Here is a 25,664-nt window from a genome sequence, read left to right as displayed (position 1 = left end):
AAAATCAAGCAACTCTGCTCAGGGGGACTCGGAGAAGCCCCCCTCAAAATCGTAGGCCCATGCCAACTGGTTCCAATGCGCACCCCCACCCCCCCTGCCCAGCCCTGGGAAGGACCAGGTTTGGCAAGGCTGTTTTAAATCAATACCTTCAAGTAGTGTAGAGATATAGGGGCACCTGTTGCGTCAGTAACCTGTGAAAGGATATGAAATGCCTCTCGAAGGTAATATATATCTGGACAGTGAATAACTTAATGTAAGGTTGTATAATATCTCCTGTTTAGCTAGGAGCAAGACATTCCCCCCCCCCCAAAAAAAAGAACACATAAGGGGCCTGTTCAGACAAACGCTAAGCCACGGTTGGGCCGCTAATCCTTTTGCAGCAAATAATTAGTGAACATGTTTAAGCCATGGTTATGTAGCCACCATGGTTAGGAATGATTCACATAACACACTAAGGCCTTAGCGAGACTTAAGGTTTATCCCGGGATCGTCCCAGGGTCATCCCTGTTCATGTAAATGACACACAGGATATCCCAGGAGCAGGCAGAGACGACCCCAGGATGATCCCAGGATAAACCTTAGGTTTAGCTAAGGCCTTAGTCATGGTTCATGCAACACACTAAGCCATAATGTTTAGCTCAAAATCCTTAACTACTGTGACTTAGGGCATTGCTAGACCAGGCCTTAGCGCGCCTTCCAACCCGGTTTCCCTGCTGTGCGTCCAGATGACGCACAGGGGAATCCGGCAGCAGGCCGCAGTGAGGCCTGGTCTAGCGCGCCATAAGCAAAGTCGCTTATGGCGTGCTTTTTCCCCAGCTCCGGCCTCAGGCTGGGGCTGGGGGAAGTGTGGAGACTTCCGCAGCTTTTCGCAGCTCCTCGCTTACTCGCGAGGAGCCACAAAAAGCCGCAGACCGGCCTGGCACAGCGCTCGTATGAGCGCTGTGCCCATCGGCCCGGGGGCGGGGGGGAAAGAGAGGGGAGGGGGAGGATGGCAGGGTGGGTGGCAAGGGGGGGCGGGTGACAGAGGGAGTGCCGCGCACCACCGCCGCCGCTCCCAAGCAGGTGAGTGGCGCTTGCCTGGGCAATGCCTGGGCATTGCCCAGGCAAGCGCCGCTCGCCTGCTTGCAAGCGGCGGCGGCGCGCGGTGCTCCCTCTGTCACCCGCCCCCCCGCCACCTACCCTGCCATCCTCCCCCCCCGTTTTTTTTTTAAAAAAACCTTACCTTCCCGGTGTCTTCGGGCCACTCGTGGCCCCTTTAAACAAACAAACAAAAAAAATGGCAGACGCCGCAGGGCTTCCGTCCTCCCTGCGGCTCCGCCGTCTGGAAGTGTGGGGGAGGCGCGCTAACGTTAGCGCGCCTCAGCCCCACCTTCCTGCCGGCATAAGCCGGCACGTCTAGCAAAGCCCCCAGTGTGTCAACTGAACAGGGTCAAGGAGTTGTATACCAGCTTGCTGAGAGGCTCAGTGGAGGCAGAAAGCCAGGGCAGAATGGCATCCATGCAGGTTCTCATTGGCACTGAGCCTGCAGCCTGAAAAAGCACATTCAGCTATTGAAGAGAGAGAGGAGGGGAAAGGTGAGAGTGAGGGAAAACAACACTGGGCTCCTACTTCTGCTTCAACCCAGATTGTTTTGTTTTTCTGCAAGTGTAAGTTTTTCATTTTAAGACATCCAAGATTGTGAGCCACTTTGGGATGCCAGTTGAAAAGAGATTCGTAAGTTTATAGGGTGGGGAACACAAACAAAGAAACAATACATTCCGTTGGAAAGGGGCGAGAAGACAATTCAAGAGATAAAGCACTTTATAACAGTTTTGACAACTGTATGGCATGTGTCCTGGGCCCCAACAGTTGTCAAAATTGTTATAAAGCGCTTTAAAGTGCTTTAAAGCAGTACTGTAGATCCTGCCCAAGTTGACCGAAGGAGATGTTTAGCTGAGAAATGAGCACTGTGAATGATCCTCAACCATTCTGTACTTGCTCTAAACACATTTTTGTGTTTGTTCATCCATTACCCTATATTATTTTTGTATGTGAAAGTCTGTCCCCAACACTCCATCCCATTGTAGCATGACTAAGAATCAGAACCCAGGCAGGGAGGAGCAGAAAAGGATTGTGTGAACCTCATATTATTTATTTTCCATGGAAACTCTGAGTACACCCCTATACGCTTTTCTGTATGGGTTGACAGATGCCATTCACACTGTGGAGAGTGAGGGGGGGGGGGAGAAATATATTTGGGGGCAACATTGTCGCTGTGTCACAATTTATTTATTTATTTATTACATTTTTATACCACCCAATAGCCAAAGCTCTCTGGGCAGTTCACAAAAAATTAAAACCACGAAGAGCATAAAAACAACCAACAATCTAAAAACACAAATACAAAATACAATATAAAAAGCACAAGATTCAGAACTGTCAATGGAACAGATAGGGCAACCCCTGCCCAACCTTGCAGCGTGCCCTGAGCACAAAAGGAGAGTGGTGCATTATACAGAACCCCCAGTAGATAAATATGAAGGCAAAGGGGTGGAGAACACACTATTACAATCCCAAAGAGAAACAGGCAGGATTTGATTAGCTTGGATTATAAATAGCAATTTAAAACCACAGGGTAAAATCAGTTCTATTAAGTGCAAATTTATCTGTATTATGTTTATTCCACACCTCCTGCTCCCTCCCAAATCCTGCCATGAAATCATTCTGAGTTGCATTTATTTTAGAGAAAAGGAGGGGATAGTGTTTTTTTTATTATTATTTGTAAAGAACTCATTACCTGTGTGTGGCTTTCTGAAAGGAAAACTTAATGACAACTATGGGAAAAACCAGGTTGACCCCTGGCAGACTTTTGATTTTTCCAGCACCCACCCTCCCATCTATAATCCAGACTACATCTAGTGCAAGTAAGGCCAAGTTCTTTCCCTAAGTCTGGATCCAACACCTTGTTTCATTAAATTAATAGAGTTGTGGCCCTAATTTTACTCAACCTTCTGCACATTGGAGGGTCTGTTCATAAGGTGTATTCCTGCATTGAGCAGGGGGTAGGCCCCTTCCAACTCTACTATTCTGTGATTCTAGGAATGACACTAGAACATGTTTACTGCTTTCGTGGCACAAAGGCTAAGGCAGCCATCTTGGTTTCAGTCTCCATGCCTGCATGAATCAGAAGTACTTTAATGTTTCTATTAAATAAAGAATAATAAAAAAGAATGTTGTTATACTTTACTGAGTTCTTTGTCCTATTTTTACCCCTTGTATTTTGTTTGTTTTGCTTTCCTAATTACCTGTGCATCTGCAGTTTTAATTTGTAATGGCTTGAACTTGTTACTATTGATATTGTTAATTGCCTGCAGATTCATTAATGGACAGAAAGGTGAGATACAAATATTCTAAATGATATGGGGCTGAGAGAATAATGGCTTGCCTAAGGCCATATATGAGTTCATGGCTGAGATGAGATTTGAACCAATGCATTATTCATCTCATTCTTTTAGTGGTTATCTAATTACGTGACAACTACCGTATTCACCACAGGACTGGGAATGACAACTGTCTTAAATCAACCACAAGAATTGTCTGTGTCCATAGCATGTGAAAGACTGCCCTGAATTCCCCTTCCCACAAAGCTGTGGAATTTAATCCTCATTTTGCCCCCAGAAGGCCCAGGGGGAAAAAGCCAGAAAAAAACGGGAGGGGGGTTGGAAAAAAAATAAGACCCTTTTCCCCCAGATACTTTTTTGTCCTTAGAAAAATGGGGGAGATTTTTGTTTTTCCCCATTTTTCTCCTAGGGCTCAACTCTACCCCCATTCTGAGATCTGACATTTGAGCACTATGATACACATTCGCCATGTGATAGAGACCTCATCCAAACGTATAGCCACCATACCTCAAATGGAGTGATGGGTTCCTGAAAATACTGCTTTTCTTCTTATTGTTCATAAGTGGAGCATATTCTTGGCCGAGATAACAGCTATTGATTACATCAGTACATGTTCTCATTACAAATTGGATTGATCCTTTCCCTTTATAGATCCTACTGTGGAAACCTACATCCTAATCTTTTTATAAGTTATAAAAGAGGGCAAGGAAACCATTGAATGTCAGAATTCCCCTCTCAGGATGTGTATTTCTTTTCAAGCAAACTGTTTTAATGACCTGCCACTTGCTCCATTGTGGGAGACAGCAGAAGTTGATTCAGAAAGGATTATTATTTTATATCAAACTGAGAGAGGAGAGAGAGAAAGAGAGAGAGAGAGAGAGAGAGAGAGAGAGAAGAGCATGAACATTCTACAATATTTTGGAACAGTGCTGTACCTGAGAATTAGTAATTTAGATGAAGAGCAGACTTAGATTTTAGAATTCTACAATGCAGGAGTTGGGCTTTACAATGTGGGGTTGGGTCCTGCTGTACTTGGCTGAAGGCACATTTGATCATGATGAAGGGTTGTGGCATGCAGGAGGAATCTCGGGTAAGTTCTGGCACTGACCTCAAAAGAATCACAGTTAAACGCTTTCTCTCTTCACGTCGTGTGCTTTGGAAAGCAAAACAAGGCCAGCACAATGGGGGGCATTGGAAGGGGACTGCTTGAGAGATGCCCCACTGGAAAAGCTAGTACAATACCCTTGACACAATTAACCTCTCTTGCTTCCACCATAGGAAGACACAGCAGGAGGAACGTAAGATAACCCAAAGATCTTTCAACTCTTAAAATCCAGGCTGGAGGCCCTGAATGACTTCTCACAAGGGAAAGGCAAGGGGATAATTGTTGGGCTTCGCTGTATGAGTAGTTACATAAGAGCCTAAGATCACCATGCTGGATGAAACTAAAGGCCTATTCAGCTTAGTGTCCTATTCCCCTAGTGGCCAGTAAGATGCTCAAATAGGAATCCCACTAGGAGGACATCAATGCAATAGCACTCTCCCACTGATGTTGTCCAGCCACTGGTATTACGGGGCATACTGCCTCCAATAAGTAATATGACTAGAAACCATCATGTCTCTAAGCCATTGCAAGATCAGGTTTAAATGAGTGAAGATCTGCAAGAGCACAGTCTATGAGAGAATATTCTAGAAGTCAGTGGTTTGTACCGCTGTGCTTTTAACGATGATGCAGAACATTGAAATTAGAGCTTTGCAGAAATGGCCTCTTGAAATTCTCTACCCTATTTGTGGATGGATAAATATTTGAGGGGGGTGGGTGGATTTCACTGAGTTTCTCCGGGGTGGGGGGGAATTCTCAGCACATTGTCACAGGTAAGACTTACCATTCGCAGAGCTTGTAGCACAACTTTTATGACTCTGCAAAGTTTGTCAAGCCCCTCACTTTTTGGATTCAATTTATTCAGTTACTTCTGCTAACACAGAAGAGTGAATTTTGACAGGTGCAGTTTGTCACAGAAGCAGAAAAGAATCTCTTTCCAAGTGTCTGTCAATAGTGGTCTTTTAGCCATAGCCCCACCCCTCACTTTTAAACTGACCGTTAAGGATCACCCACCTAATCTGTGGTCATACCCCTTCTTTAAAGAAACAGATCAGAATTAAACAAAAGTACCTCTGCCTCTCCCAGGAGCCAGTCCCCACACATTTAGTATTATGGAGCAGACCTTCTTTCTAAAGCCAGTGGCAAGGCTCCCACAGAAGACTCAGCCATGACACGCTGTCTTTCTCTCTCTCTCTCTGATCTACCTTTGGGCGGTTCTGAGAGGTGCTAAGTACATTTGATCTTATAATGGGCAACTGTATGTTTTTTGTGTTGGATTCGTTTGTTCTAATGTTGTATACATCATTCTGGATTCCTTCATGGATGAAAGGTGGTTCTTACCTTTTATAAATAAATAAAATAAAATATATCTATATAAATAAATAATCTTCCAGGATCAGAACTGCATGACAGGCTCCAAGAAGATAACTTATGAATATTCTTCAGATGTATAAACACACAGGTTTATTTTAGAAATGGAAACAAGCACACATAGGTCAAGGGAGCGCCTGACAACATGCTGCCACTGGTTCTTTATATACATTTCTCCTAGTATATGCATTTTGTACCCAATTCTGCCTAACGTGCAGATTTTGTGCAAGATGTTTCCTAATCTAATGCATTTTTAATATTATTTTCTCTAATATATGCATTTTTATGTGCACCATTCCCTAATAAACATTCAAATTATTTGGACTTCAGCTCCCATCAGCCCCAAACACGATGGCCAATGGTTATGAACACTGGGAATTGTATTCCAAAAGATCTGGAGAGCGCCAGGTTGGGGAATTATAGGTTGGAGAATTACAGATTGGGGAATTACAGGCTGGATTATAGCGATGCTAGCTTTTGGTTTAACAAAAATTATTGGAAGTGCCAACTACAAAGAGAAGTTGTCAGTTTTGCTTATCTGTCAAGCCTTAACGTATTACATGTATTAGAATGTAAGCCTATGCGGCAGGGTTTTGCTATTTCGTTATTTTATTGTTTTACTCTGTACAGCACCATGTACACTGATGGTGCTATATAAATAATAATAATAATAATAATAATAATAATAATAATAATAATAATAAGTGAACCCATGAGGCTCCATATCTTCCAAAGAAAATGTGGGTGGGTGGGACAGAGAGAAAGGGCATGGAAAAGGCAGAGAAATAGTCAGAAACAGAGACAGAGGCCTTATCTAGACCTAGCGGTCTAGCAGGGTGGAGGGGTGAAGATCCTGCAATATTTTTACTGTGAGATCTCCCTGTCAGTACACACGCGGTGCACGGCGATGTCACAGGGAGAGGCGTCGTGCCTGCCATTTTCTTTTTTTCTTAAACGGACAGCAGCTCACAAATGCTCATGTGCAAATGGTAAGTGATTTTTTTTAAAAAAAAATACTTTCCCCCTCCCCCACCCCACCCCGATGGACGCAGTGCTCATGAGGAGCTCTGCACCCCATGCGCGAGGAATCGTGAGGAGCTGGGACAAACCACAGCGCCCGACCACATATTCTGTGGTCTTGGGCTCAGCACGAGACTGCAGAAAAACCAGGCCTAAAGGGGAGGGCGAGATCCCGGGGCAAGGGAGGGATCATCCCTTTCTGATCCCGCAATCCTCTGTGCATCATGTGGACGCACAGAGATGATCCCAGGGATCAACCTGGGATAAAGCCCCATCTAGCTATGGCCAGAGAGAGAAAAAGAACGAGCAGGAGAAAGAAAGAAAGAGGGGGAGATGGGTGGTATGGTATATGCAAGGCAGATGGGTGATGCACTTGTATGACAGAAAGTGATAGGTGAAGCATATGGAGAAAGAGGCGAGTAACATCAAGAGGATTAATCAGAGATGGTGGGAAGGCACAGAGGAGAGAAAGGGATTCTCCCACATTCCACTATATGAAACAGACTACAGGGACTTTTGGCAGATCCAGAAAAAATAATAATCTTATAGCATTCCATTTTACTAAAAGCCTAAAACCAGAAGATGAAGAAATCATTGTACGTCCCTTAACTTTCAGACTATGGCACAGGGAAAATTCAACACAATGTGCACTAATACACCACAAATGTCAAAAGATGTTTGTTGTATATGCAGTGATAACATAATAGTGATGGTTGGCATGGAGACCCATGAGGAAAGCCAAAGGGGCAGTTTGTAAAGTCTGCTGACACTCCAAGAGGTCACACTCTGACTGTTACATTCATGCCAGTCCAATTGAAAATCAAAATTTCTTGGCAGTTGGCATGATGGATGTTTACAAAATCTATCACAGAACCAGACTCACATCTTGGAAGAAGGGAAGTGAATGGAGACGATTCACAGTTCTAAATTGTTGAAATACTGGTGCTGCTGGATCTTGCATTGGCAAGAGAGTTTCTTCATAGGGCTGGTAGCCTCTTGCAGAAGGAGGGATGGGAGAGCCCATTGCGGTGGCTGGTTGCCTCTTCCAGTGGTGGCAAAAGAGCTCCTATTAGATGATAGCTGCAATTATATTACATGAGTACTTTGGTCAGCTATTGCAGAGAGCAAGCCATCCCAACTCAGTTCTTCATTAAATTATTATTTATGTCCTTCCTCGTCTAGGTGAAGCATGGTCCAATTAACACTGAAAAACCATCCCCAGAGGCATGTGCAAACACAAGCACTCCTTCTCCTTTACACATGTGTCTTATAAAAATAAAAACCATCCTTCTCTTGCTTAAGCAAAGTACTTGGTGGACCTGGTTCATAACATGAGTTCTAGGGGGTCAGAGTGATGTTCAGCTGCCTATTATGTATTAAACGTAAATATGTCAAGTTATGTTCACACACCTCAAACACAAATGTGAACCCATTGTTTGAGCAAAGCTCAAATGTGCCTGAGGAGGAAATTGCATTCACAAAATGTGTTTATTAAAAAAAAAAAGTGCTCTTTAAAAAATGATCCTTTAAAAGAGAAGAAGGAAAAAAGCATGTTCATGCTTTAGTCAAAGGGGGGAAAGAGTGCATTTGGGTGCGTACTTTTAAAATAAAAGCATGCCCAAATGCAGTCTTTCTGCATTCAAACAACAACAGCAGCAACAACAACAATAATGAGCTTACAATCAGAAACAGAAACAAGGTGGACTGAGCTTTGAGCCAGAATTCATAGGAAATTGATGAGCTTGACCTTCGCTTACTCTCCCATCCTGGTAGGGATGTATGTCACTGGGAAATCCATCCCTTTTGGGGTCGGATGGATTCCCACACTGCCCCTGACTTTGCTTACCTTTGTGAGCTGAGCTGAGGGTTTGTTCCTCAAATCTGAGAACTTTGGGGGGTGGGGGTGGAGTGAGTCGTTTCTGTAAAAAGGAATTTGTGCAAATTACAGCTGCAATATGCGTAACTTGCACAAATTATGGCAGCAATTTGCCTAACTTCCGCACATCGTGATCACAAGTTGCATAACTTGCGCACGTTATGATCACCATTTGCATAATTTGTATAATTTGCTTTGCACAATCAAAAAACAAACGAACAAAAAACTGGAACTCTACAAGCTGGCCCAACTCAATGGAGGCCAGCTAATGGGAATGCAAGCCAAAGTCTGTAGGGCCAAGTGGACTGAAGTTCAGAGATCTTCATGCCCCAAATGGGTTCCTCCAACTTCCCTAATCTCCATGTAAGGCTTAGAGATAAGAGCTAGCTCATGGCCACCCAATGAGCATCATGACTGAGTGGGGATTTGAAGCTCTCTCCAATTTTAGGCCACAGCTAGACTTAAGGTTTATCCTGGGATCATCCAGGGTTCGCCCTGGCCTGAGCACTGGATCCCCTGTGTGTCACCTAGATGAACAGGTTTGACCCCTGGACGATCCAGTGATAAACCTTAGGTCTAGCTATGGCCCTAGTCTAAGCATAACACTATGCTAGTGATTTGTGTTGGCAGCAGTGTTTGGTGAATTGTGGTCCATACCATCTGTCACTTCCCTGTTTTTACAGACTGGCAGGAGGGGAGGAAAATGTCTGTGCTTCCTTATTAGGGCCAAATAAATAACATTTCAAGTTAAGCAGACCTAGTATCAGACCATTAAATACATCAATTCCGGAGACCTGATGTTTATTATCAAGGAAATAAATGGCCAACTATTTGCATTTATACAATTGAAATAAGGCAAGGCTTTTCAGGATGCACACTTAATGGAGAAAATAATAGCTTTTTTAATGATAAGAGAAGCAGAAATATTGAGAGAATAAGAATTGACAAGACAGATGAAGGGAAAATAATGTACGTTAGAAGATATCCCAGTGGATAAAACATGGGGCGGGAGGGATACTCTGCACAAAAACTGAATTAAAAGTACTTTCAAAGCATAAAGCTAAAATGATTGTTACAGAGACTAGAAGAGAAAATGCTAGTATCAAAGAGATAAGATTGGATACTTAAGGCTAAGGAAGCACACAATTTAATAGCAGAAAAAATATTTGAAAATCAACTTTAATTATATGAAAAGCGAATAAAAAAATTAATAAGCTATTTCCTGAATCCTGCTGGGGGAGATATATATATATACACACACACACACATCAGATTAGAGGAGAATGCACAATAGATTGACTTATTTCTTAAAACGTAGACAAAAATTGACATCGTTTGCAGAAGCAGATGGTGAAATCCGGAGGTTTTTATAAATAGAGAAAGGAGTTTTGCATTTGTTTTAATGGGGAAGGGAACAGAACTTAGAAGGCAATGGAATTTATCTCTTAAATATATGAGATGTCAAATAAGTGTTGAGCAAACAGTGTGCTCTTGAAGATCTTGCCCAAATAGCCACCTTAAAATATATATCAGTGTCAGGACTTAACCCTGCAGCAGATCTTGAATTGGGATCTCGGGGTTTGTCATAGGCCTGTGGCCTCTTCATCCAGCTGTGACAGCTGCTGAACATCAACTAAACTAGCAAACAAAGCTTTGCAGATCAGTAGGGTAGAGTGGGCTAGGTGAAGTTGTGCTTGGTTGTGCTTTTATATTGTATTTTATATTATGGTTTTATACTGTTGTTTTATACTTTGAATTGTCTTCATTTTGTAAACCGCCCAGAGAGCTTCAGCTATTGGGTGGTATAGAAATGCAGTAAATAAATAAATAAATAAATAAGTTTCCTGAGCCCTATTTAGTCTTCTAGGTCAGACTTGCAGAATGCTTTGGGAACTCTCCTTCTACTAGCTAGAGGTCTTTGTTGCTCTTTTGTTGTTGTTGTTGTTGTTGTTTCAACTCTGTCTTGCCTTGCCCTATGCCTAACCGACATGGAACCGCAGCTAGCAACCAGCTATTGTGCAATGTCAAAAACTGCATAAGATTAGATGCTGAGCATTCTTCTGAGGATGTTATGGGAATACAGAGATGTAGAAGATTCTCTTCACCTGTGACTCGATCAACATCAGTTAGACACTTCCATTTGCCCGTCACCCACCCACCCCTGACTACTTAGCAAAAGCAGGAAGAAATGGAGACGTTTTGCATCAATGTCAGGAGCTTGCATGTTTCAGGTAGGCCTTAGAATATCCCATATCCTGGATGTAAGATTAATGATGTGTTGTAGGCAATGATATTTTTTAGCCTCTAAACTACTGACCACCTGATTCTGACAATTGTAAATAATGAATTCATTGCACATGACTTAACATATGTGTCCAACAAGAGATGACGATGATGATGATTATATTTATATTCCACCTATAGTGTCACAAAATGAGTCTTAAAGCATGGGATGTGGAGGTGAGCTTTACAGATTGTAACGTTTCTTTCATGCATAGCCCTCCCAAATGATAATCCAGTCAAGAATTTTCATAGGCAAATTAATTCCAGAGGAATGTTTCCTTCCCCCCTCCATACCATAAACTAGAACAGGCTCCCCAGCTTTAAAAACAAACAAACAAACAACAACAAAGATATAGGGTGAGCATATGAAAAGGAGGACAGGGTTCCTGTACCTTTAACAGTTGTGTAGAAAAGGGAATTTCAGCAGGTGCCATTTGTATGATCATCATAACCATGGAAGCTGCAGGAGCCCTGCTCTCTTGACCAGATTCAAAAGAGGGTAGGGCTCCTGCAGCTTTAACTGTTGTAACAAAGAGGGAATTTCACCCTGCCTGGCATGCAGACAAACGACACCTGCTGAAATTCACTTCTCAGAACAACTGTTAAAGATACAGGAGCCCTGTCCTCCTTTTCCTATGATCACTGTACACTGGTGGATATTACTTTTTTCTTCATTTTGTATGAGTTATGCAGTGCCAGGGAAGAGGGAAAAGGCCTGCTGCATTTATTTATTTTTTGCTGGCAATGTGTCATCTTTTGTTTCATACATCAAATGGGCAGTGTCACTTTCTTCATTCTTTTTCAAAGTTTTCCTCTTTGTACAAAACTTAGGTAGATTCTTGCCTTGTAGAATAAGATTGTTTATTTGGGCTCAGAGTATAATAATTGAAGCAAGCAAACACAGAGGCACCCACAGTTCAGGCTTCAGGGGAGCTGATAGAGAGCCATATATTAACTTTTATTTTCTCTGGTAGCTTTCATTAGACTCTGGCCCTTCAGTCACATTACATATAACTCTCTCAGAAGATCTTGTATCACACACTCAATTACAGATACTGAAGAAGAAAGCAGGAGGCTAAACCACAAACTAATTTTGCATCTCTCTCTCTCTCTCTCTCTCTCATACACACACACACACACACACAGAGAGAGAGAGAGAGAGAGAGAGAGAGAGAGAGAGAGAGAGAGAGGGAGGAGCATTATTCATAGCTTAAAGGAAAAGATTTGTTATTTAACAAGCAGAAGGAAGTATTTGGAGTACGAATTTCCCCCCTCTATCTACACAATTGCAAATAGCTATGCCATAGGACTGCTACTCCATTATTTCTAAAAGATAATAATCATAAACAATATGGACTAAGCAACTACATAATAGATCTTCTCAGGATGATTAGGGCTGTAATTCAATCCTCATTTGTCTGGTAGTAAGGCTCCAACACAATGGGGTTGACATCTGAGTAAACATTGAGAGGATTGTCCTGTAAATCCTCTTTATAAACACGCAGACTCATTCCTGGTTTGGATCCTTTCTTCAAGATCACGGTTGGGCAGAGTTCAGGCTTGCAGAATCTACTTTTTTATTTTCATTTTTGTTTACTAGAATGTCAAGATCTACTAACTGGAGCCAAGTGTGAAATAGTTGGAAGGCAGAACTACATGCAAAATGGTGGTTCATAGAGCAAAAACTAATGGTGAAGAAAATGTAAAGAAAATTCTGAAGACAGTCCTTGTATTTCTAGGGGAAAAAGGGAAAAATCTCAGTAATTCCCTGGAAATGTTCTTTCTCTATGAAAGAAAGGAAAGGAAAGGAACCTCTCGTGCAAGCACTTGAGTCATTACTGACTCCTAGAGGGACGCCTGCTTTTGCTGACATTTTCTTGGCAGACTTTGTAGTGGGGTGGTTTGCCATTGCCTTCCCCAGTCGCAGTTACCTTTCCCCCAGCTATCTGGGTACTCATTTTACCGACCTCGGAAGGATGGAAGGCTGAGTTGACCTGAGCCGGCTACCTGAGAACCAGCTTCTGCTGGGATCGAACTCAGGCCGTGGGGAAAGTTTCGGCTGCAGTAACTGCTGCTTACCACTCTGCTCCACACGAGGCTCTGTTTCCCTATGAAAGAGGCTTCTATTTTTCTGCCACATTCTTAAGGCAGTTTATAATTGATTTTGAATGTGTGTTGATGGTATTTTTATCCTTAACTAATCATTGTGAGGAAGCTGAGGGTACTGTTTATATTTTTATTTCTGTTACACATCTTACCACTGCTCTTCAGTTTCCCACACTACCAACATTTCCTGATCTGAAAGGCCGGAAGTGCAGGAAGCTAAGGAGGCTATAGGCGTTTAGAGAGATGAATGTACAATGAAAGGCAGGACACTCACACATAGTCATCTCATGAGGAAGGTAAGCACAAGAACCATGAACTGAACTCATGAGAATTTCTCCAAAATTTCTTCTCTGAATTCCTTTTCGAAAGCAATTTATTTTCTATCAAATTGAATGAGAAAGGTCTAAATTTTCTTGGGAGAAATTTTCGGCAAGACACTAGTTGAAACCAGCCCTCCAGATGTTTTTGACTACAATCCCCAACATCCCAGTCCCATTTGCCATGGGGCTGATGGGAGTTGTAGTCCAAAGTAACTGGAGGGCACCACATTAGGGAAAGCTGGTCTAAGCAGATGACACTTAATGGCCCTATCCATCTTTCACTTTGCCACGCCTAACAGTAACCCAAGTCTATCCCGTGAGATAGCTGTACCACTCTGCCTCATGATAGGTCTGCCTCTGCTTGCAATGTAATTTTTTCGGTTTGCAACTCATGTTTCTTTTGAAACCATTTATTATTTTGCCAGCATAAATGTCCTCAGTGTGAAATCAGCCAAGGCCATTTCTTCAACTAGGCTATCCCATCCATAGGATTTTAATAAAAGTTTCATGATCTTTTAGAAGATGTTGAAACCCTCAGGTCTCAAAAGCCACAGTACAATCATGAACATCTTAGATATTTATTTCTGTTCATCATCTCAACACCAGAGGATAGCTTGATGCTCCACAAAGGAAGAATGAAAACAGAATACCATTAAGAAGAGGAACCAAAACCCAGCCAGGTTTTCTTAGAGCATTTGAACAATTTTGAAAGATATACCATTTTTCTCCTTAAGCTTTTGTGATCTTTAATCCAATAGGGCATGATAAAGCAAATCACCTATTACAGCTGGAAGTACCATCCCCCCCTCCCACACACACACCTTAGGTGTGAAAATAGTGTTTGAAAGTAATAAAAAGATAGCGATCTTGGGGAAGAGACTATACTAGTTATATTGCCAGCGGTCTAAATTACTTGATTTTTTCTTCTTCTCTTCATACCAAAGGAGATAAAACATTGGCTTGTTTTCATACAACCGGACAGGAAGAAACCCGCATATCAGCACAATAGCATTTAAGAGCAATCCTTTTATTAATCATCCCATAAAAAAACAAACCAAAAGGATGGGGTGGGAGCGGGGATAGGAATCCGTCCGAACTCTTCCAGAAGAAGGAGACATGCCGTGCTCAGACATTATTGTTATAGGAATAGGATTGTTGCTAAGCAACACGCCTCACATAATCTCGTGCAGCTTTTGTATTTGAGGAAAATTGAGGCAAAGAAAAGTTTGGGAAGCTAATGAGGAAGAAATAGCTTCAGTGCAGAACAATCAATAGTGCACCTGACCAGAAAATAAACTATTAATGGGACCACAGAAGGCAACGCTACTTAGAGAGACTCAAAGGCAAATTTATTATCACCAGGTGTGTTTAATTGGCTGCACACTAATTTTCCTTTTAGCCTGGTATCCTTTCAGGATGGAGGTACGCCTACAGCTACCTTGGCCCTGGCTATAATAATTTACGAAGGGTTTCTGCTCAGTGACTTTAACAGGTGCAACAAGGCATCCAGTGTTCTGATCACATTGCATGCTGTACCTATTAAGCATTCAGTAACCTGTCCGCAGGCTTTAATAACTCTGTAACACTAGGAAAAAACACAAAGGATGGGCAGATATGTCCGTTTCACTATCTCCTTCATTTGAAATGTGTAAAACTCAAATTGTTTCTCTCCTGGATATGAACTTTGTGGGGTTTGGCAAAGGTTTCTCAAAACCAAATGGAAATTAAATTCTCACCCATCCGCACCAGCCACATTCAGCAGATATACCTATTTCCCAACATGAAGAGGACCATCTTGTACCTGCCTGCCACATAACTGTTAATGATAAGGAGCCTGTCAGAGAAGGGAAAAAAAGGTGGCTGCCCCAATCGAGCACTAAGATGGCTAAATACATAGGGATTCAAACCCAAACATTTTAGTGCATGAATTAACCTGTCCGTTTCAGGTTCTTTCACGTTTGATTCAGTTTCTCCCACAACTGATACATAGGACAGTATGGTTCACATCAGCCCCTTTCAGACCTTAGCTAGACCTACCTCATAGTCCATGACGGAGAAGGGAAGATCTTGCATTGTGATTAATGTGAGATCCCTCCTCCGTTTACACGTGTGGCGCGATGACCTCAGGAGGAGAGGCATCGCGCCTGCCATTTTTAATTTTTTTAAGACACAACAGTGCACAAAAGTTCGTGCGCTAAAGGTAAGGTTTTTTTTAATTTTAAGTACTTTCCTGCTCCCCACCCCACCCCTTATGGGTGCAGTGCTCCCGGCTCTGTGTGAGCTGGGTCAAACCACGGCAACGGGCCACACGTTCCGCGGTCTCGTGCTGAGCCCGAGACTGCAGAAAAAGTGGGCCCAAAGGGGAGGGTGAGATCCCAGGGCAAGGGAGGGATGATCCCTCCCTGATCCCAGGATCCCCTGTGTGTCATGTGGATGCACAGGGACAATCCAGGGGTTCGCCCCGGGATTTTGCCCAGTCTACCTAAGGCCTCACTGATGGAAGCGTTTGTCACTGTTTATTCTTCTAGACCAAGGTGTAGCATTGAGAGTAAGTTCTTCCTGAGCAGCTTATTGGCTTTGTCCCCCACCTCAGTATGTGGCTGCTGATGTATGAGAAATTCATTTCAGTTCTTTCTTGATCAGGATTTACCCTCTTCACACATTCTAAGTTGTAACCTGCAGTCGACATCCATCTGCATTTCTGAGCTTGCAATCTGATTCATAGGCCCGAAAAATGTGTTTGATGAACACAGATTAAAAAAAATGTGTATAAAAATACGCACATATCCGCTGTAATCAATGGGAGAAGAATGCGTGTATTTCAAAGATGCACATAACACTTTAATTTTAACTTAAATTTAATTTTTACTGTTTTAACTCTGTATTTTAATCTTATATCAACTTTGCTGTGTGGTTTTATCCTGGTTGCGCTTTTTATATTGTATTTCGTAATTGTGTTTTAACCTGTTGGGTGTTTTACTGCGGTTTTAATTTTTGTGAACCGCCCAGAGAGCTTCAGCTATTGGGTGGTATAAAAATGTAATAAATAAATAAATAAATAAATAAATAAATAAATAAATAACAGATGTGTCCATTTTGAAAACTATTCATGAAATTATGGACAGAATTTCATGCAAAAGGAAAAGAAAGAAGCAAAGTTCATGATCTGATATGGATGCGAGTTGGAACGAGCTTTGAGAGGGAATTTGGAGAATTTAGGTGAATTGCACAGCCTTATTTTGGGCAATGGGTTCTAAAGGAACGCAGCCATGAGTAGAAAAAAAAATGGTTTCCCAGCTATGTTTTATAGGGATTCTCCTTAGTTTATTCTTCTTGTTAACTAGAGGAGCTGGTATTTTGATGGTATATTATTTATACTGCCCCGTAGCCGAAGCTCTCTTGGTGGTTTACATAAGTTGCTTTGGGTTTGCATTGATGCACATAAAGGCAAATAAATATTTTTGGAATACTGAGGAGTGTGTGTGTATGTTAAAGCTTTAAAATATCAGCACATTACCGTTCTTGAAAGGGCAATTAAGAGCCATTAGCTTCAGAAAAGATCTGCTCTTAGCAGATGAAAATTCCTAGAAGTGGTTTGCTAATATAGATCAACACAGCTGCCTGTATTTTTGGACTCTCCTTGGGGACATAGCTATGGGGACTGTAATGACATGTGCCTCCACTTCAAGGTTTACCTCTACACCACTACTTGATAAGAACATAAGAAGAGCCATGCTGAATCTGACCAACAGTCCATCTAGTTCAGCATTCTGTTCACACATTGGTCAACCAGCTGTTGACCAGGGATCCACGAGCAAGACATGGTGCAACAGCACCCTCCCACCCATGTTCCCCAGCAGCTGGTGTATAAAGGCTTACTGCCTCTGGTACTGGAGGTAGCACATAGCCATCAGGGCTAGTAGCCATTGATAGCCTTCTCCTCCAGGAATTTATCCAACCCCCTACTAAGCCATGCAAATTGGTGGCCATCACTACATTCAGCATTCAGCATTCAGATATTCAGCATTCCCCATCACTGCCACTACCTTAGCTATTTTAGGGCCACCTATTCATTGCCTTCGAGGTCAGCCACATGTAGAAATTACAAGATGGTCTGCTGTGAGTTTGGAGTGCATATTTTCTCTTGAAGGGCATGGATGACAAAGGAAACAGAAGGGTGAAAATAGGAATACCACCTGGCAACATCTACATTCTTTGTCCTTAGAAATCTTTTCCATTATGAATATTCGCACCTTCCATTCTCTCGACAGTAAAATATATTTCATTCCGTAAATTATATTTCAATCAAAAATCCACTCTCACTGTGAGCTGTAAATAAAATATAGAACCTCCAAGAAGCTGCCATCTAGAAAATGAGCTGGTGCTTAGCTATGTAACTATTCCCTTTCAAACGTCCAGAGGGAATTGCATTGTAAGCACTATTTCATGCTCTGGTGTCTGCCATAGCAATAGATGCTTATAGAAACCCACCTTTTTGGTGGAGGGCATGAAATTGCTTATGCATGTGCTAGTTCACCCTTGAACAATGTGACACTGCCATTAAATCTCTTGCTGAGTGACAAAGCAACAGAAGATTTTCTTCTCTGTGAGTGTCACATGGAGTATTAGACAGTAAAGGTGGCAATGGTTACTGATGGGACAGGGGAGTAATTTAAAGGGAATTCTATGGCATTGCACTGTAGTACTGTGCTTTGAGCAAAACCCCTGTGCAGCATTGCTACAAATTATATATTACTTCTTTTATCACAAAGACTGCAATCTGTGCAGCATGGTTCCTATGTAAATGGGGATCAGGTGGATACTGAACCTTCTTAACAGGCCTTGTCCATGTAAGTTTTTCCCATTATGTTCTATGAGAGGGATGTGATTATGATACAACAATCATTCAGAGGTGGCTTCCTCTTCTCAGCATAGTGAAACTTGAGCCATTATTATATCAAGGAACGGCTAAGAATTCTGAATCAGTTTTGTTTAGATAAGGATTTTCCCAAATTCACAAAGTTCTCAATATTCAGGGCAAAAAGAACTTAAGAATAAAATCAAAATGTGGGAGAAACCAATATGAATAGATTTGCCTAACCAGGCCCCAAGACTTGTCTCTTAAACATCTGAGTTCTCCATGTTAGTGCTGGATTAGGGTTGCCACTTCTTTTTCCTTTCAGGCTCCTCATCTTTAAAAGCTACATGCTAGGCAGGTACAACAACCGTCCTCTCCATGCTGGCAATAGCTGGACCTATTGAATCTGGGCCGATTGAGAATTTCATTTCAGTTGGGTTTTGATAAGAATTTACTAATATTCATTAATTTCTCCACATTCGGGACAAAAAGAACTTGAGATTCAAAAAAATTTAAAATGTTTTAGAGGGAGAAAACTGACAGATTCCCACATCCCTGTCTCCAATCAATCTGCTTATCTTCCCAATCATTCCCCTACAATATAATGTGACCCTTCTGGCATGTCCTCACAGTAACATGTGAAGTATCAGAAGGAAACAGCCAACGGTAACGGGATGCTGGCAGCTACTCCAAGCATTAGACAGAAGATAAATTAAAGTACCCAGTACTGCTTGCAGGAATGTGGAGTAGAAAAATAATGAGGCAGACACAAAATTGGGATTTAAACCGGGCCACGTTTATTAATAGATCTGCAGAAAGGATAAACCTAAGCAGGCATCTTCTCTAATCCGGCCTGATGCCATTGTTTTATCAAGCAAGACACTCCCAGCCTTCCCCTTTTGGGATAGGGAGGCCTTCTGTGTCACCCCCCCCCCCCATACTGCAAGGCTCCATGTGGTTGAAGAAGGTTGGCCTCAAAGAAAACCCTTATCCCCACCAGCTGGGCCTTAAAACTTGCAGCTGGGGAGCCTCAGGCATTACCCATCACTGCAACGGTGCCTCTGAATGCTCACCAACCCTATCTAGCTCAAGATGCCACACATACCTGCCTATCAGCAAATGTGACCAAATTGTTACCAATGCCAAATCAACCTAATTATTTCTCCCCACCTGTCTTACAGTGTGAAGTAGGTGAAAAAAATTCCTACACAGTCCTCAAAAGGACGACCAGCAAACCCGCGCTGCCTAAAGGGAGGGAAGGAGCTGTGCTTCGAAGTAAAGGAGGGAGGGGTCAAGAGCCAATAAATGGGCTCCAATTCCCCCTCCCCTCTCTGATAGCACCACCAGGAGGCCTCCAATGGCATACCTCTATGCCTTATCTCCCACCTGCAATAGCCTCTCCACGCCTAGGCTGTGTCAGGTGTGAAAGTAAGGCACTTGTGGACTGATCATAAGCAAGCACTAAACTTGCCACTACAAAGCAATTGAAACAAAGGTGAGAAAAGAATCTGGTGGAAATCCAATATGCTGTCTCCTTGGTGTATGTGTTTATGAGATGATTTCATGATTTGAGAATAACTCCAGATTAATAAATTTAATAAGAATCAATTTACATTGGTTCATACATGCTAGTGGTGTGTGGAGCAGGTCTGCTTCACCCTTAAATTCAGAGCAGAGCTCTGATGAGGTGATTCTCTGCTCCAATTTTCAGGATGGCTCTGTCTCTCCACACAGTCAGATTACCTGTTGGAGAACCATTCCATTTTTGGATAAGTGCTCTATTATAGCCTACGGGAATTAACCAAAATGCTCTGTAATTTTTAAAGATAAAGAGATGAAACTTAGCAGCATAATAGCTCTTAAATAGGGCTTTAGGCATGCCAAGTTTGAAGTAGATTGGTTTATTTCTTGAGTTTTAGGACTTTTAAAAAAGTTCTAGGTTATTATTATTATTATTATTATTATTATTATTATTATTAAAAAGATGTCATTTTTAAAGATAAATTGATGAAACTTGGCACCCTGGTAGCCCTTAAGTAGGAATTTAGCCATGGAAACTTCTGAAATCTCTTCATTGGCTTCCAATTCACTTCAGAATCCAATATAAACTTCTCCTGTTAACCTTCAAAGCTTTTCAAGGTCTAGCTCCTGCCTATCTCTCCTCTCTCATCTCACACTATCGCCCCGCTCGTGCTCTTCGCTCCTCTGATGCCATGTTTCTCGCCTGCCCAAGGGCCTCTACTTCCCTTGCTTGGCTCCGTCCATTTTCTTCTGCTGCCCCTTACGCCTGGAACGCTCTTCCAGAACATTTGAGAACTACAACTTCAATCGCAGCTTTTAAAGCTCAACTAAAAACTTTTCTTTTTCCTAAAGCTTTTAAAACTTGATGTTGTGCAGACTTTATACTGTTAGTTTTACCCTACCCTGTGCCTGCTTACCCTACCCTGTGCCTGTTTGCATTCTCTTCCCCTCCTTATTGTTTTACTATGATTTTATTAGATTGTAAGCCTATGCGGCAGAGTCTTGCTATTTACTGTTTTACTCTGTACAGCACCATGTACATTGATGGTGCTATATAAATAAATAATAATAATAATAATAATAATAATAATAATAATAATAATAAAACAGATCCAAAACCCTTGATTTCCAGGATTTTTTAAAAAGTTCAAACTCAGGTTGTGAAACCTCTTTGGGATGTAGGACCTTGAGCGACACAAGTTTTTATGTTTTTTGAAAAAGAAATTTCAAAATAAAAAAGCCAGCCAGCCAGCAGCATATTACAAACAACAATGAGAGGTCAGACAAGAACGAACATAAATATAAATACTATTATTATTATTATTATTATTATTATTATTATTATTATTATTATTATTATTTTAAAAATTCAAAGCATATAAACCTGACTCCTGTCTTCAAAACAGGAGATAGTACTATCAATAGCAAACTTTTCTCTACAGCCCCTTCTTCTCTTGTCTTTATGCCTGGCTGAGTTGCGTCCACACTTGTGGTATACAGATCAGCCTTTGGCACAAGATTATTTTCCGTATCCTTACAATATTGGCCTGTGAGACTGCATGGATCTACACTACCTGCCAGTCATCACTTTATCCTGGGACAACTCATGGAATGGTTTTCATTATTTTCATAACATGAGCCATTTTTCCTAAATCCGTCCATTTAGCCAACATCAATTTTTCAAGAAGTGAAGGAAATTGGTTGTAGTTTCAGTCCAGTTCAGACACAGCTTCCATAATTTAAACATATGGTGCCAAGTCGACACTCATGGGGGACTTCAATTTTTGTAGGAGGTTTCTAGCTTCTAGTCAATCTCAAAACTACCCCTCCTTCCCTCACCCATCTGTATCTTCCTAATATGGAAAAGTGTTCAGTTAGTCCATCAAGTTGAAATGACCCCTCATGAAGCCTAAAAAGCCTTTGGATACTTCGGATACCTTTGGAGCTCCAAACAACCTTCGCTCTGCACCACGGGAATCTGACGGTTTTAAAACCATCCAATATCTGCTCTGCGAGATCAGACCTCTGTCGGACCTTTGATGGACCTTCGGATTTGCTGAGCGTAGCTCACACCCCTAATGCATATTAGAAAAGAAAAGCATTTAAGTAGCAGTCTTGGGCCATAGCTAGACCTAAGGTTTATCCCTGGATCATCCAGGGGCCAAACCTGTTCATCTAGGTGACACACAGGGGATCCAGTGCTCAGGCAGGGGTGAACCCTGGATGATCCCAGGATAAACCTTAGGTCTAGCTGTGGCCTTGGCCCATTAGAAAGAAAACCCCAAGCTACATAGCAGGACAATACCTTTATTAGGACCACATATAATGTCACAAAATAGGAAGCACAGTGAATAGGAAAAGAGTGTATTGAGTTTCTGTTTGCCAGAATAGGAAAAGAGTTAACTGAGTTTCTGTTTGCCTGCCATTTCTGTTTAATTGCAGCTGTCATTGAAATTTTATTTAAAGTGATTACTGCATGTTCACTGCTTTGAAACTTGACAGAAAGCATTATAAATTAATTAATAAATACCAAATATGTGTGTATAGGATTGCAGTCTTGATAAGATGAGAGAAAGAACTGAAGGCCTTTCATTACTTCCATAGGAAGTCACCAGATTTCTCCTAATGCAAAATTTGAAGTAAATTTGAAGGTTAAATGTCAGGTAAACATCAGAGGAAAGGGAGCCAAAGGAATTTTAATTTCACACATCTAGTTTATATAAGTAGGATGAGAATCTAATGCAGGAGCTTCATGAATTAAACTTATAACTTTTAGGTGGGAAATATTTAATGTGGGACTAGCTTGTGTATCTTTGAAAGTTATGTAAAGGTTCTATTTTCACAATAGTGTGAATGAATTTACATCTAAGTAGCCGAGTCCACGTGTAGGAGTTTGCTAAATCTCCACTTAATTACTGTATGCCATGAAATCACTAAGCAACTTCATCATAATTGCTAGAAGTTAATGGAGAGGTAATGAAGGGTCAGCAGGAGTCTAGAATTAGAATATCAGGCATGCTGTATGCCTAGAAGTGCAAATAATGAGGTGTGTTGGCGGAATTGTGTGAGAAAACGACCTCAGCTTCAGTGTACTGTGCTAAAATTACCAATCATTATTCAATGCTTATGAGTGTTCAGTCAGTAAGGATTAAACTGAGGGCCAAAACATGCATTACTCTAAATCCATATCTAGCAGCTTTTCCCCCTATTTCAACTCTAGCGTATGTGCAATGGGCCCCCAATATGGATTTTAAAATTTACCACCCCAAGCTAGGGTCCATATGCAGATCAGGGGCCCTGCAAGCACTCTAGGTGTCGATGGCTTTAAATAGAATGAATGCTCACCGACCCCAACCAACACAAGATGCCCGCAGATACCTGCCTATCATCAAATGTGACCAGATTGTTATGAACGCCAAATCATAAGAACATAAGAAATGCCATGCTGGATCAGACCAAGGGTCAATCTAGTCTAGCACTCTGTTCACACAGTGGCCAACCAGCCATCGGCCAGGGATGAACAAGCAGGACATGGTGCAACAGCACCCTCCTGCCCATGTTCCCCAGCAACTGGTGCACACAGGCTTGTTGCCTTGAATACTGGAAATAATCAACCTAATTATTTCTCCCCACCTGTCTTACAGTGTGAAGTAGGAGAAAAAACTCATAACCAATTAAAGGTTATGAGCAAAAAATTCCTACTCAGCCCCCTTAAAGGATGACCAGCAAGCCCACACTGCTTATAGGGAGGGAGGGAGCTGTGTTTCAAAGAGGAGGAAGAGGGGATGGCAAGAGCCAATTTATGGGCTCATATTGCCCCTCCCCTCTCTGTTGGTGTCACAGGGAGGCCATGAATGGTGTGCCTCCATGCCTGATCTCCCACCTCCACCCACAATAGCCTCCCCACCCCCAGGATGCACTGGGCATGGAAGTGAGGTATTTGTTGCACAGATACCATACACAAGAATGATGGAGGTTTTCTGAGATTGTCACTGCCTCAGATATTCATGTGAATTAGCCCTAAAACATAAAATGATTTATTGGTTGGGTAATCTTAGACTGCATAATCCTGGACATGACTTCCATTTCACACCTCTGTATAGGCCAAGTGTGGCTCAAAATGGCAATGGCCATTTCAAAACCATTTCACTCATACTACAATGGGTTGTTTTGATTTGTTGATTTTTCAGTGAAATGGAGATATGAAGGCCTTTGCTAGACCTACCTGGGAATCATGCAGGAGGAGGGGCAAGTCCACGGTACAAGTAGTGCGGGCCGTCGCACCAATCCAGACGTCAGACGTGACAGGCTGCAGGAAAGCCACATTGCGTCCGCCATTTTTTTTCAGTCATAAAGGGCCAGGTGTGCAGGAGTGCACCAACGAGGAAAGGTGAGATTGTTTTTTTAAAAAAAGATGACTTCCCCATTCCCCCTGCCCCCGATCTCCCTCCGCCCTGATCTCACCCCAATCTCCCCCCTGATCTCCCCCGACCTCCCTCTGATCTCCCCCCCGATCTGCCCCTGGCTCCGTTCTCCCCCCCTGATCTCCCCACCCCCAATCACCCCACCCCTGATCTCCCCCTGCCTCTGATCTCCCCCTCAATCTCCCCACCCTGCCCCAATGGGCCCAGAACTCCTGTGGAGCACTGCGCCCCATCCGCCACTTTTCCCGGCTACTTGCAAGTAATTGCGGTAGCCGGGAAAATTGGTGGAACGGTCTACACGCTCACAGTCTCGGGCTTAGCCCAAGGCTGTGGGAAATACCAAGCTACAACTGGAGCCCGTTACCCCAGGGCAAGGGAGGGTTGACCCCTGCCTGAGCCCAGGATCTCCTGTATGTCATCTGGACGCACAGGGGCGAACCCGGGGTTCACCCCGCGCTAACCCATGGTCTAGCAAAGGCCGAAGAAAGTTGTCTTGCAAAAACTCAAAGATGCTTCATTCAAAAACAGATCCACAGGTATAAAAAGGTGACCCATGAATGTTCCCCACCCCCACTGTGGGAGCGAGTGTGAATCAGAGGCCTTAGCTAGACCAGGCTATAACCCGGGGTGAACCCCAGGATCGTCCCTGTGCATCCACATGATGCCCAGGGGATTCCAGGATCAGGGAGGGATCATTCCTCCCTTGCCCCAGGATACAGCCCTACACTTTAGGCCCACTTTGTCTGTGGTCCTGGGCTGAACCCAGGAATATGTGGCCTGTTGCCGTGGCTTGACCCGGCTCCACGCGGTTACTCACGCAGAGCCGGGAGCTGCGCACAGGGCACAGCGCTCCTCAGGAGCACTACGCCCATCGGGGTTAGGGGGGGGAGTGGGGAAACCAAAGTATTTTTAAAAAGAAACTTACCTTCAGCGCACAAGTGTTTGTGCGCTGCTGTTGCTTTAAAAATAATTTTAAAAAATGGTGGGTGTGACGCCTCGCTTCCTGAGGTTGTCGTGCCTTACATGTAAATGTGGGAGAGATCTCACATTAATCCCAACATGAGATCTCCCCTCCTCTATCCCAGAACAAAAGGTAGGTCTAGCTAAGGTCAGAGATTATCAGTGAAATTCTATGCAGAGATTGATAGTGCAATCCTTTAAGCCCCGTAAGCCCCGTTGAGTTGAGTTGGACTTACTTCCAAATAAACATGCTGAAGAGCTAGCAGAACAAATCAGTGAAATGAAGTTGGGGAACATTTCACAGAAATATTTTTCCATTGAATTATTGTGTCAATTTCAGGAGTTTTTGTTTGAATCCTTGTTCTTTGCCATCTTTAACAAGGAAAACACACACACACACACACACACACACACACACACACAAAATATTTAAATTCAGCTAT

The sequence above is a fragment of the Elgaria multicarinata genome, chromosome 6, assembly GCF_023053635.1.
Source record: "Elgaria multicarinata webbii isolate HBS135686 ecotype San Diego chromosome 6, rElgMul1.1.pri, whole genome shotgun sequence".
NCBI lineage: Eukaryota > Metazoa > Chordata > Lepidosauria > Squamata > Anguidae > Elgaria > Elgaria multicarinata.
This window is presented reverse-complemented; position numbering follows the sequence as displayed.